Here is a 15,060-nt window from a genome sequence, read left to right as displayed (position 1 = left end):
TCATTTTCTCCCATAGTGGTGATATTTTTGGTAATACTGTCGCAATTCGATAGCCATTTCCTCAAATGAAAACCAAATAACTGAAGATGCTTGCTGATTTCTTTCTGCATCATAATACATTGATTAACCGTATCTCCACCAGTCATTAGATCATCCATATAAAAATCTTCCCTTATGATTTTTTGTAGCCAATTGTTTTCACTTGAGCATTTGTTGGCAATTTCAACTAATGTACGCACTGCTAAATATGGTGCTGAAGCGGTACCATATGTCACTGTTGTCAACTCGTATTGCTCTATATTATTTGAAGGATGTTCCCGCCACAAAATTCGATGATACACTTGATCTTTCTCCGAAATTTTTATTTGCCGGAACATTTTTTCAACATCTGCTGTGATTACCACTTTCCATAGTCTCCACTTGAGGATGATATCAAACACATCCCTTTGAAGTTTCGGTCCTGTTAACATGATATCGTTTAGGCATTTTCCATTTGAAGTTTTGGCTGACGCATCGAAAACAACACGAAGTTTTGTAGTTAATTTATCCTCGCGTATAACAGCATGGTGTGGCAAATAATACTTCCCATTTACCTTCTCGTTTGCTTTTATCATTTGCCCAAGGTTTTGGTATTCGTGAATGAACTCCTTGTAATCATTGCAAAGCTTTCACTCTTTTTGAATTTAGCTTCCATGAATAGCAACCGAGCAACTGCCTGTTTACGAGAGTCACCCAGCTCCATGTCATCTTTAAATGGAATTTCCACAATGAATCGCCCATCTGCATCTTGTGTAGTGGTTTCCTCAAACTTTTTCAAACACATTTCGTCTTCCACTTTAGCTTCTTCATCCTGTTCTTCCTCTAGCTCCCAAAATCTCTCAAGGTTGGTTACTGCCGATGTGACTTTGCTTGGTTTCTTTTGCTTAATTATTCCAGACAAAATCCAGCCAAACTTCGTAGCTTGTGCAAGAACTCCATTGTGTTTTTTTATGCCTTTCTCTATTATTCTGCCAAATATATCACCACCAATCACCATGTCAATTCTATCAGCTTTGTTAAATAATGGGTCAGCAAGAGTGTAGTTTTCCCATTTTTTAAAGTTGAACCTGAAGGATTGATCAGGTTGCGCAGTTGTAAGGGTTGATAAAACTATGGCATCCACTTCTTCGACGTGCTGGCTCAGAAAACGTGGAGCAATTTGCACTTTAATTTTAAACTTCGATTCACCAACCACAACATCTCCTAGACCATGAAGCTTTGTCATCACTTTTTTCTTTGGTGCGCCTAATATCTGTGCTGCCTCTTCGGAAATTGATGTTATTTGTGACCCTTGATCAATAAGAGCCCTTAATAATATGTGCTCACCATTCGCAGCTTTTGCTCTCACTTGGGCTGTGGCCAGAATTACCGTTGTTAGACCTGCTTTTGTGGACATTGCTGCCTTCTTTTGAACGTTATCGAAATGAAGGAGCTCATGATGACTGCTGAATTTGCATATTTTACACTTCAAATTACTAGCACAAGTTTCTCCTAATTTGTGAAGCAGACATCTGTAGCAGATTTTATTGTCTTTGGCATATTTATGCCTTTCATCCGTTGATATGCTCTTGAAACTTCTGCATTCGGTTATGATATGATTTGGTATTTTGCAGTAAGTACACTGCCTAAATGGTTTCCTCGCGTTGGTTGACGTGTGATTTGCTTTAAATATTTGCTGCTTTCGGATTTTGTAACCTTGCTCCTTTTCGGCTACAGCTTTCAATGTCTGGAAGTGTTGATCCAGAAAATCTCTAATATCAGATAATGTCTGCACCTCTCTTGTCTTTTTAACCGTTTGTTCATATAATTTGAGTCCATCTTTGTCCAATTTGCGAACTATGACTCGAGCAATAAATGGATCTGCGTTTTCAATTTGTATTCATAGTGACTGTATTGCGTTAAGGCACTCATTTGTAGTATCGAGCAATTGCCTTACGCTTTCAGCATTGTCACTATTTATGGGGGGCTGATCCATTATCCTATCCCACTGTGTTGTAAATAAAAAACGTTTATTATCGTATCTTTGTTTAAGCAGACTCCACGCTGCTTCATAATTTTCAGTTGATATTTGCAGGTGTTGTATTAACCTTGCAGCTTCATCCTTCAAACAAAGGCGAAGGCGTAGCATTTTTTCTGAGCTTGATAATTGCTCATTTTTATGGACCATATCCTGGAACACATTGTAGAAATTGGCCCATTCTTTTATCTCGCCATAAAATATTGGAATTTTTAATTTTTCTAATTCCAAATTAGGGCGATAATTTATTTTTGGCTCTTCTTTCACTAGACATCTTTCCAAATGCCCCAGATTTTCAAAATATTCTTCAACTACCTTGGCATAGGCATCTTCTATTTCAGCATTGTAGTATTTTGAAAAATCATTTGTGTACGCATTTTTGATGTCAATATATAAACTTTCTAAATATTTTATTTGATTATTACCGATCGTGCTCTCGAAGCGCATATCAGTCATTTTGTTTGTTATTGTTTGAATTTTCTTCATGAAAAATTCAATTTTGGGGTAATTTTTACCTATGCTTGTAGTTTGTGCTGCTGTTGTTGGTGTTTGTGGCATGCGGTTATCTGCTAAAGAAGTATGCAATCTTCTTGGTTGAAATGACACTTCATCACTAAGGGATTGTTTGAACCCTTGAACTACTTCGTCAATTTGCATTTTTATGGCACTGTATTTATCTTGCGTGAAATAATCCTCATTGCCAACGCCATCCACCAAAAGTTTCTCGTTGTTGGCGTCCAATTCTTTTTGGAGCTTTTCTATTGCTTTTATCACCTCCTCGGCCTTCGACCTAGTTACTTTTTTTCCTGCAACATTATTGTATATCTGCAGTACTTTTTCACTTATGTCCATCTGGGATTCAAGGACTTTTCCTCTGTTTATTCCCATATTGCTTTTTTTTTATTTATTTTTCACTATTCAAAAATAAACACTGAGCACTATTTAAAACACTTCACCTTTTTATTTTGACTTGTTTTTCTCCAAAGGAATCGTTGGAGGAAATTGGTTTGGTCGCCCGGTTGACCTTGCTGTGCCTCGACTCACAGCTGATGTATTCCTTGGATTGATTACAAATCACTTTAATTTCGTATAATATTTTATATTATATAGCTTATTTCCACATTCGTTGGAGCTCAATTTGGCGGCTCGTATGGACCAAATGTTGAGGGATAAATAGAAACAACGTTGTCGTTTGAGAATATTTTTTAATTCTGAATTCTAAAGTTATTTACAATAGCTTATAAAGAAAATCTTAAAAATATGTTCCTAAAACTAATTATATGTGTATGTGTGATTGTTTACATGTATGATAGGGATTCATTTATTATTTGATTAATGCTAGCCTCTTGATTTTTATAACATTTACAAGTAGGCAAACATTTTAAAACTAAGATAAGAAACGTATCTTGTGTTTGGCTATAAATGTCAGACAGTAAAATGATTTAGGTATATTTGTATATGTATGTAAACATTTGTTATTTTTATGTGTTGTGAACGAAGTGATCGTTTGCTAAATATATGTATGTACATGTGTTTGTTGGAAATATCAGTTTACTTGTCAATATTACTTCTCAAAAATATCTACTGATTATATTACTAATATTTGTTCACATGTGTATATGCATGTTCAATTTTTATTTGAACAACTAGGCTATCCTGCTTGTATTTGTTTCCTTGCATAATTCAGTTTTTCTCATTTCTACACTAACAACACAATTGAGACATTATTAATTTGCCTGTTATGTAGATTTGTTTTTGTAAAGGTTCTTTTTCGTTGACTTTTATTATAATATCTCGGCATTTCCAATTTACTAACAATTTTTCTTTGACATCTATATATTTAATACTTTCTTTCTTCTAACGACATTAACTTGTTCCTTTAAATTTGTTTTTTTTCTTTTTGGCTTATTGCGAAATTTAATGCATGGTAAATTTGTGCCATTTCATTTTTCTTTTGTAATTTTCTTCTACTCCGTTTTTATTTTTTTCTTTTTATTGGTGCAGAGATTTTAATATCGTCTTGCTTATTTAGCCTGTTCCATTGGCGATACTGTTCAATAGTTATCGGCAAGGTTTCTTTTTTCTTTTGTAATTTTCTCCCACCCCGTTTTCGTTTTTTTCCTTTTTATTGGTGCAGGGATTTTAATATCCTCTTGCTTATTTAGCCTGTTCCGCTGGCGATACTGTTCAATAGTTATCGGCAACGGCCCTTGCTTTAAAGCTGTACAAGTGTGAGGAACCTCTTCAGTGGCTTTTGGGAAATTTTTGTCTTTAACTTTATTTTCTAATTCTACGCTGACTATGCCATTTTCTCTTCTTTCGTTATTTCTTGCATGTAAAAAAAATTTTTTTTAATATACCCTAAGCAGAAAAATTTCTGCTGCTTGGTGAGCAACCGGTAGATTGCCAAAGTAAAACTAACGGCCCGATTCTTAGCGTTACCGGTAAAATATTACCCAGAACATTATGTAACCGAAAATCGTTACCAGTTGTTTTATTCGCGATTCTGGCCAAAGTGGTAAAACTGACCAGTGTCTGTGGTGAAATTTAAAAGTTGGTTTTCTTCGCTTTACCCATGGCGGAACTATACAAGGTGGCAGCATGGGACAGCTGAATATAAACTTTTTTTATTTAATTTGATACATTAACTTCCGGCGCAGTACGATTTTGACATTTGTCCATCGAATTTACAAAAACGAAGTACATGGAATTTTTATTTATGTTTGTAGGTATGTCACCATGCTGCCACCGTGTATGGTTCCGCCATGGCTTTACCGAAAATGTGTCACTCGTAGATACGATGTTAACGAATAAACGGGACGATGTGTATATACATATGTGCATACATGCATACGTTTTTACATAGCTATATTGTAATATATACTGTGAAAGTACATGGAAACAAATATGTATAGCAAGAGGCAACACTTTTTTACTATTATGTTTACTTATTTGCGCTCACAATTCTTTATTTTTCAGTATTGCCTTTTTCTACACAACAGCTTTTGTGTGGTTACATCGATGTTACCACCTATTTTAGTGGGTAAACAATTATCCGGCTACTTTCGTGGGCAGAATACCAAAAGGGTACAAAAGTTACCACATGAAGAAAGTTGCCGTGGTGAAGAAAGTTGTTACCACATTAGAATCAGGCTGTAAGTTATACTTATCGTTAGCTTAATGTGAAAATGTGCTAAGTCAGTTTTTACGAATTTTACAGGAGACGAAAAAAATGAATAATTTTTGAAATAGCCTTTTTTTCAAAACTGTGAATGAGAATACCTTAGTTGCAATACTTTTGAGTGTAGAATCTTTGAAAAAGTTAATAAAAATCATGTTTGGTAACACAGCCACTATTTAATTAGCACAATTTCTGCACTCAAAACAAATTTTTTCTCCTTACTTAGCACTTTTTACTCAATATATTTCCGCATCACTCCTCCCCTTTAATGATTGAAATATAACACTAAAACTATATATTTCACAAAAAATACTATTTCTAACGGTTCTGCTCTGGACTCTTTTGCCGGATGGTGCGCAGACAATAATTTATTTTTAAATTCACACAAATGCTGTGTTGTGTCTTCTTCTACAAAGCTTCTCATTAGAACGAAAAAGCAACTTTACAATAAAATAATTTAAGTTAAACGGTTTTATTGAAAACAATACTTACATGAAGTAATAATAATACTAAATGCTAGAAAATAATTAATAATACTAAATGCTAGAAAATAACTAGGACCTAGGTACTAGTCATCACACTCCTCACCAATATAGGGCGTTGATCAGACAATTAAATAAAAGCGTTGGGCACGTGAAATTTCTAAAAGTGTGAGGCGTAGCATAACCTTATTAAGGTTCAGTTGGTCTTATATATGACTATCAATAGAAATTTGACGCGTCCCACGCTTTTATTTAATTGTCTGATCAACGCCGTATATTGATGAGGAGTGTGAAGACTAATTATTTTCTAGCTTTTAGTATTATTATTACTTCATGTAAGTATTGTTTTCAATAAAACCATTTAACTTAAAATTTTTTTTTTAATTATTTTATTGTAAAGGTTCTTTTTCGTTGCGAACGAGAAGCTTTGTAAACTCGGGCTCAGTTTTACATATTTATGTGTGTTTGTTTTAATGGTTCAATTTATACTTATACTTATACTACATATTTTAAGTAAATTGAACACTTTAGTCTGTATAAAATTTTAAATTGTAGACTAATAAATAAATAAACACCGGCTTATAATAATTGAATATTCAATTATTATGTCTTTCTAAGAGAAACTGAAAAGAAAGAAGGAAACATTTACTGTTGTTGTTGTTGTAGCAGTACTTCGCCCCACCCAATAGGTGCGACCGATCACATATTGTCATCAATATCCTCTAACGGCAGTCCAAGGAAACTTGCTGTTTCAACAGGGGTGGACCATAATGTGAGGGGTGTTAGAGGCGTTGGTTCCACAATACAATTAAAGAGATGGTTGGTGTCATGTGGGGACACATTGCAAGCAGGGCATACATTTTGTATGTCGGGGTTGATTCTGGATAGGTAAGAGTTTAACCTTTTACAGTATCCAGATCGAAGTTGAGCTAAAGTGACTCGCGTTTCCCTGGGGAGTGTGCGTTCCTCTTCCGCAAGTTTTAGGTACTGTTCTATGAGTACTGGATTCACCGGGCAATTCCTGGCATAAAGGTCCGACGCCTGGTTGTGGAGCTCACTGAGGACCTGCTTGTGTTTTTTGCTTCATACGGCTGAGTTCTCAGATGCCGTATTTCCTCATAATGCTTACGGAGATGACTCCTTAAGCCCCTGGGCGGTGTTGGCTCATCAATCAGATGTCTGTTGGGATGCCCAGGTTTCTGGGTATTCAACAGGAACTGTTTGGTTAGCATCTCATTTCTCTCCCTGATGCGGAGTATTCTCGCCTCATTATGTAGATGGTGTTATGAGGACATAAGAAGACACAGCCCGTGGCGGTTCTGAGAGCAGTATTTTGGCGGACCTGAAGCTTCTTCCAGTGTGTAATTTTTAGACTTGGCGACCATACAGGGGACGCGTAGCATGCAATCGGCTGGCCTATTGCTTTTTAAGTGGTAATGAGCATTTCTTTGTCTTTTCCCCAAGTACTGCCAGCAAGAGATTTGAGGATTTGGTTACGGCTCTGGATTTTCGGTACAATTGCGGCTGCATCCTCACCAAAATGTAGATCCTGATCAAACGTCACACCCAAGATTTTGGGGTGTGGGACAGTCGGCAGCGTAGTGCCATCGACGTGGATGTTCAAAATGGTCGACATTTGGGACGTCCATGTTGTAAATGATGTCGCGGAGGATTTAGTCGGTGATAATGCCAGGTTGCGCGAGGCGAAAAAACTGGAGAGATCAATAAGGCAGCCGTTTATTCTGCTACAAAGCTCAGCGATATGTGGGCTTGGGCCTGTGGCCATTATTGTGCAGTAGCTTTGATATGTAGAAGTTAAACAAAAGTGGGATAGGACACCACCCTGTGGCACCCCTTGTTTAATTCTTCTTGGTTTTGATGTTTCGTTTCTAAATTGCACCGATGCCTGCCGACGAGGGAAGGGTAGACCCTTCCAGGTCTTGCAGTAACGTGCCATGGTTGACCGTATTAAAAGCTTTTGATAGGTCTAGCACGACGAGTACTGTTCTATGGTGGGGGTTTTGGTTTAAACCGCAATTTATCTGGGTGATAATGGCATTTAGCGCGGCGGTGGTGCTATGGAGTTTTCTGAAGCCATGCTGATGACAGGGTAGCTGCAAATTTGCTTTGGGTAGGGGAGCAAAATGGCTTCAAGCGTCTTGGCTACTGGCGATAGGAGAGATATTGCGCGATATGACTCTCTTATGTTAGCTGGTTTCCCAGGCTTTAGTAGCGGGACCACCTTTGCCATTTTGCATTTTTCGGGAATGACGAAGATGGAAAGAGACAGGTCTGTCTGGGCCCAATGCTTTGGATGGTTTAGCATGGCCGATGGCATCCTCAACCTTTTTAGCGGTGATGGTAATTGGAGACGCGCTGAATTTATTCTTATGTGCGTGTCTGTTGGCCCTCCGTCTATCTTTGTCGACCGTAGAATGCATTATATATTGTCGGGAGAAAGCGCTCACGCATTTTTTAGCACCCGACAGCACTTTATCGCCAAAGGCGATGGAAATTTTGTTTGGAAACATTTACTGGCATATTCCGATGGTACCATTTCGAAAACCGCCACGAATTCATCATCAGGCAATTTCGTAATGTTATCAAAGGTTTCACCGAGATTCGAACCGCGAATCACACAATGTGGCGACTTTCATATCAATATGAATAGAGAATCAACATATAGTCTGAGGCTAAATGAGCTGTTTAACACATTTTCCATGCATTAAAAATTAACTTTAACACGCGTATAGCAGAAGGCTCTGAGACCAAAATCGATTTACTATACTCAAACGAGGAACCTACCATGTGTAAAAGGCTTGATACTTGTAAAATATCAGACCACGAGACAATTATGTTCAGTATTAATATCAAAACTGAGATCCCAAATAGAACGCTGGCTAGAATAACATCATGGGAAAAATATCGTAGTGAGAACATATTAGCACTACTAAGAAACGTTAACTTTTCAGAAATACTGAGTCAAAATCTGAATGACATGGTCACATACTTAGACTTTTGCTTATTAAATTGTATGCAACAGTTAACCTGCGTTAAAGAAATAAATATTAAAATAAAAAACAAGTGGTACGATTATGAACTGATAAATTTAAATAAAAGGAAACTGTTGGCTTACAATGCTGCAATAAGTAACGGAGACTGGCCTGACTACACAAGCATCAAAAAAGAATACAAAAAAATGATAAAAATAAAAAAAATTAAATATATGGAGCATAAAATTACAACAAACAGTGTTGACAGCAAGTTAATGTGGAAGGACTTGAAGCAAACTATATGCTACCAAGATATGAAAGATAATATAACGGTGATGCAGCACGAAGGTCAACGGATTGATGATAAAAACCGTATAGCTGAGGTGTTAAATATATTCTTTGAGGAAAGTATAGTGCAAATAAATGAAAGCATTGAGATAATTGAGAACAACGACTGTAATCACTTTAACACTAACACTTCTTTTAAATTTGCTGAAGTAAATACAGAAAATATAGAGGAAATTGTGAAAAGCTTTAGCCACAAGATTGGTGGCAAAAAACTGTTAACGGAGGGAGTTATTAAAAACACTATGCCTTACATAGGTTATTTTATTTATTTATTTATTTATTATTACGGCGTTTTTAGCCTAAAACTTAGATTATTACAAATTATAACTATATTTTAATAATAATAGGATTTCTAGCGTTTGGGGTGTCGGAATGCATGAGATTCCGATCAGCACGGGAACTGGTGGTCCCAACGGGCGAGTCTTGGAGTCATCTCATTGGGAGGTTGGAAGGACGTGATCTCAATCCTGCCCTACTCCAAGACGTATGATTACACAGTTTTATTATTTATGCTGTCGGAATGCATTTGATTCCGGTCAACCCAAAAGCTAGCAGCTCAGCAGAACGAACCACTGTTGTTGTTGTAGCGAAAAGGTTGCTCCCCGAAGGCTTTGGGGAGTGTTATCGATGTGATGGTCCTTTGCCGGATACAGATCCGGTACGCTCCGGTACCACAGCACCATTAAGGTGCTGGCCCGACCATCTCGGGAACGATTTATGTGACCACATTAAACCTTCAGGCCATCCCCTCCCTCCCCAATCCCAAGTTCCATAAGGAGCTTAGGGTCGCCAGAGCCTCGTCTGTTAGTGAAACAGGATTCGCCGCGGATAGGTGAGTTTGACAATTGGGTTTGGAGAAGCTATATGTTGCGCTGGCAACCTGCAGGGTTGCGCTACACAGCCCCTTGAATCTGGTATTTTAGTCGCCTCTTACGACAGGCATACCTACCGCGGGTATATTCTGACCCCCCCCCCCCCCCCTAACCCACTCTTATCGGACGGTTGGAAAGGACGCGTTTCCAATCCTCCCTGTACCAGCTTTTATGTACACACAACCAATTATAATATATCATTGTTGTAGGAATATACGTGATTCACATGAACACTCCAACTGTTTGGGACGATATTTTCCGGAATTATTTCCCATTTGATTGCGAGCGATATATGTTTTGACCTGATGCATAAGGTTCCTCTGTGTCTATTTGGATTGCCATGTACGCTCAAGGATCAGTAACATGAAATACAGATACAAAATAAATAAATAAATAAATAGTTCCCGAGATGGTCAACAACAAACGTGCCGAGGCGGACTCAATGACCTTGCGGAAAGCACGCTCCTCTTGGCGGGCATCAGTCGGTATAGGGAAGGCAGCAAAGCGGTTGTCTGTAAAGGATTTGTAGTCCCACTTTCCTTTTTTAAAGTTTATGAAAGTGCGTTTTTCTGTGACGATGAAGTCGGCGGTACGCTCGAGCGATATAAGTATAGGCAGGTGGTCGGATGCCAATGTTACCATCGGCTGCCAGTTGACGCAGTTTACGAGTTCTGCGCTCACGATTGAGATATCTGGCGAACTGTGACAGCTTCCTATCATACGTGTGGGGGCGTCTCCGTTTATTGTGCAGAACGTCGTTTCTTCTATTTGATCCGCCAAAATCTCACCCCTACTGTCCGCCCGCAAGTTTGAATACCATAGATCGTGATGGGCATTGAAAACGCCTAAGATAATGCGATTGTTTCCAGTGAGTACGCCGCTGATATCAGGGCGGTATCCACTGGGGCAACAGGTGACAGGAGGGATGTAGATGTTGATGATTTCTAGATTTGCATCGTCCGACCGGACAGATAATCCTTGTGTTCGGTCGCGGCTGTTAGGTGGGGCGAAGCACTGCTAAAACAACAACAACAACATTGTATTTTGTGTACGAATTTGTGATTCGTTATACAATCTTTCTGCTGGACTTGATGGATTTAATAAAGGAGTCATCATATAATTGGTTTGTTTGTAACCGCTATCGCCGAGAGTGACTTTTTAAGAGCCCTGCTTCCATGTTGAATTTCAAACGGCTGTTTCGATGTTGCTATCATATGCGGATCCGGGTCACCTTGCAACCAAGTCCTGGAACATTCATTTCGCATTGCACACTGCCTGAACCTGTAGAGTAAAAAAGCCTTTCCGATTTCGAAAAATTTCTGCGCTATTACCGCCTGGTGATTGAATCCTAATGTGGGTGCAATCAATGGCGCCAATTACTTTGGGAAAGAAGGTTCTATGTACCGGAGCGACTCGGGATCTTTCCCGACCAAGGACTGCCATTTCAGTGTAACCCCATTTAATTTGTTGCGTCCCTCCCACAAATTGTCATCCTCCCAGCAGCTCCTTCCAGCGAGACCGCTCCATATTCTCTTGCTCCGGGAAGGTATCGAACCCAATCCGGGACCGTCTCCTGACCCCGGTCCTGAGAAGGGGTTTTGCTGCATCTGCCGGAAAAGAATCTTTTTAGGACGGTCATACTTTTGTCAGTGTGTCTCTTGTAAGGGATGGTTGCATCGGACAGGTTGTTCTGGGCTAGACCCCAAAACCAGACGTCCACGTAACTTCTATAAATGTTTTGTGGCTCCTTGCTGTTCACGTCCTAGGACGTCCCGTAGTCTGCGCCTTAGCGCCTCCCGCTACCTTCCAGCAGCCCCGCTGCTCAGCAAGCCACAACAAGTACCCAGTGTTGCTTGCGCCCCACGGCGCCACCAACTCACACGGCTGCTCCCACTCATACCTACAATCTCCGTAGTAGAGTCGGGAGCAATGCCGAGCATCAGCCCCTGCCCGTCTTCTTCCCCCTCTTTTCCGACAACAATTGTGTAGGTCAGGGAAACATACTCTTAGTCCCTACCTTCCTTTGCACCGTTTGTCAGCCCAGAATATATACGTTTGCGACATCCGCCCAATGTAGCTCCTGCCATGGGCGGTGCCACTTTCCTAGATGTTCTGGTTTCCGCGACGGCGACCCCCGACGGGTTTCATTGCGCCATGTTACCAGGCCGCATACCCAAATACACCTGGTACCCCAATGCCTACCCAAGAACGTCTAGTCCCAGGGCCTCAATAGCAATCGCGTTCTGGCCTTCCACAACCCAGGCGTAGTCACCCGTCACTTACTCCCACCGTGACGACGTCTCCCCCTATGCACTTAAGAATTCTGCAGTTAAACTGTAATGGATTAACTGGGAAGATCGCGGAGATAGTCGACTTCATGAAGCACCACAACATCCGCATTGCTACGATTCAAGAGAGAGAGAGAGAGAGGACTGCACTGCAGACCTGTTCTGGGTATAATGTCCACAGAAAAGATCGCGAGAGCGGAAATGGAGGCGGCCTCGCGTTTCTCATACATACACTGTGCAATATCATATATTTGATCCCGACATCGACCGCAGGGACAGTGTCTTAGATCGTCAAGGATTATCTGTCCGGTCGGGCGATGCAAATCTAGAAATCATCAACATCTACATCCCTCCTGTCACCTGTTGCCCCAGTGGATACCGCCCTGATATCAGCGGCGTACTCACTGGAAACAATCGCATTATCTTAGGCGATTTCAATGCCCATCACGATCTATGGCATTCAAACTTGCGGGTGGACAGTAGGGGTGAGATGTTAGCGGATCAAATAGAAGAAACGACGTTCTGCACTATATACGGAGACGCCCCTTCACGTATGGTAGGAAGCTGTCACAGTTCGCCGGATATTTCAATCGTGAGCGCAGAACTCGTAAACTGCGTCAACTGGCAGCCGATGGTAACATAGGCATCCGACCACCTGCCTATATTTATTTCGCTCGAGCGTCCCGCCGACTTCATCGTCGCAGAAAAACGCACTTTCATCAACTTTAAAAAAGGAAAGTGGGACGAATACAAATCCTTTACAGACAACCGCTTTGCTGCCCTCCCTATCCCAACTGATGCCCGCCAAGAGGAGCGTGCTTTTCGCAAGGTCAAGCATTCATTCCCGCCGGTAGAATTCCCGAAATTCGGCCCCACTTCCCGGCAGAGGCCGCAAGTTTAGCGAGAGAACGTGGCCTTATAAGACAGCTCGATCCCGGCGACCCCAAAATAAGGGATATAAACCAACGCATCAGATTGCTTGTGGATGAACACAAGCGGGCGAAATGGGAGGAGCACCTAAGCGGTTGTAACCTCTACCGGTGTAGTAAAATTTGGTCCACTGTAAAGTCCCTATCGAATGCGTCTAGGCACAATAGCCGTGTTTTTTTTTTACACGCGTATACGTTTCGTTTGTGCGTAAAAAAAACGCCTATCCTCGCTTAGATAATGCTTAGGAGACCCATCTAGCGGCAGTGGTTAAATAACTAACATAACAGCACAGGGTGTACTGATGGCCATAGGGCAGTTGCCATTCGAGCGGGTCCGACGTATTTAATTTTGCTGTTGTTGTTGTTGTTGTTGTAGCGATAAGGTTGCTCCCCGAAAGCTTTGGGGAGTGTTATCGATGTGATGGTCCTTTTCCGGATGCAGATCCGGTACGCTCCGGTACCACAGCACCATTAAGGTGCTAGCCCGACCATCTCGGGAACGATTTATGTGGCCACATTAAACCTTCAGGCCATTTAATTTTGCTCTTGGAGTTTGTTTGAAAACATGGTCAAAACCAATATAAAAATCGTCTAAATACCGTCATTAATGTGAGATAGAGACTCAGGAAGCTAACGAGGAGGTTATATTTAGAATCTAATGATTATAAATATCAATATACTGTGTCTACTCTAAAATATTGCGAGAAAGTGACTAATAAAACACATACATATGTATGTATGCATGTTCGTCTAACGAGATACATATATACAAATAATATAAAATAGTGAAAACGGCGCGGTTTCAAAGACGAAATGTCCGAAACCACCAAGTGTGATAAATGCAAAGTTGCAATACGTGGAGAGATAGGTGTCAGGTGTGTGGGTGTATGTGGAAAGGTATACCACTCTGCACCAAAATGTTCTGGATTGGATAGCTTCAAAGCCAATGTAATAGGATCGCATCCAATGGTGAAGTGTATTTGTGATGAGTGCATTACGTATATACATAATGTTGACTTAGTTGTAAGAGACATGCAAGAGAAAAATATTATATACTTAAAAGAATATAAAAATGAATCTGAACGGGCAATAGAAGCCAGCAAGAGAGAGCTAAAAGATCTAATGAAAGCGATGGATGATAAGTATAATGAAAGGTTAGCGACCCTAAAAATGCACCAAGAAATGTACTTAAAAAATGCAGCAGAAATAAAGAAAGTGCAGGAGGTAGCAGAGCAAATGATAAAACAAGTGGAAGTAGTGGGAAATGAAAATGAAAAATTATGTAGCGAAATAAAAACAATAGTGAAATATAAAGGCAGTGTGACGCAACAGCAAATGCATTGAAAATGAGTACTAATATGCATACAAACAGGGACGTGCCGGAATTTAAGAAACCCACTCCTATCATTGTGAAGCCAAAAACAAAAAAAAACTAGTGAAAAAACAAAAAAGGTTTAAACAATAAAATTAACCCTAAAGAGCTAAAAATAACTGATATCAAAGCAGGCCAAAATGGTGTTATGGTGATTGATAGTATAAATGAAAGTGAAAGAGATAAAATCAAAGAAATTATGGACAAACAAATAAGTGATGAATATGAAATAAAGATCCCACGGGACTATAAAACAAGAATATTTATAACTGGTTTGCACTTTGAAAAAAATAATAATGAATTAATAGAGTGTTTAAAGAACCAAAACAAATGCCTAGAGCAGGGCGAAATAAAAATTATTAAACAATACAATGTCAAAACAAACAACAAAAACTACTATAATGCAATTGTAGAGGTGGATGAAGATATGTTTCCCAGCGTTATGAAGTTAGATAAACTAAACGTAGGATGGGAAAGATGCAGGTTTTACGATGATGTTAATGTGACAAAATGTTTCAAATGTAAAGGATACAACCATA

Source organism: Eurosta solidaginis, chromosome 1 (genome assembly GCF_040869045.1).
Source record: "Eurosta solidaginis isolate ZX-2024a chromosome 1, ASM4086904v1, whole genome shotgun sequence".
NCBI classification, from domain to species: domain Eukaryota; kingdom Metazoa; phylum Arthropoda; class Insecta; order Diptera; family Tephritidae; genus Eurosta; species Eurosta solidaginis.
The sequence above is the reverse complement of the archived record's forward strand: the minus strand, read 5'-3'. Positions refer to the sequence as shown.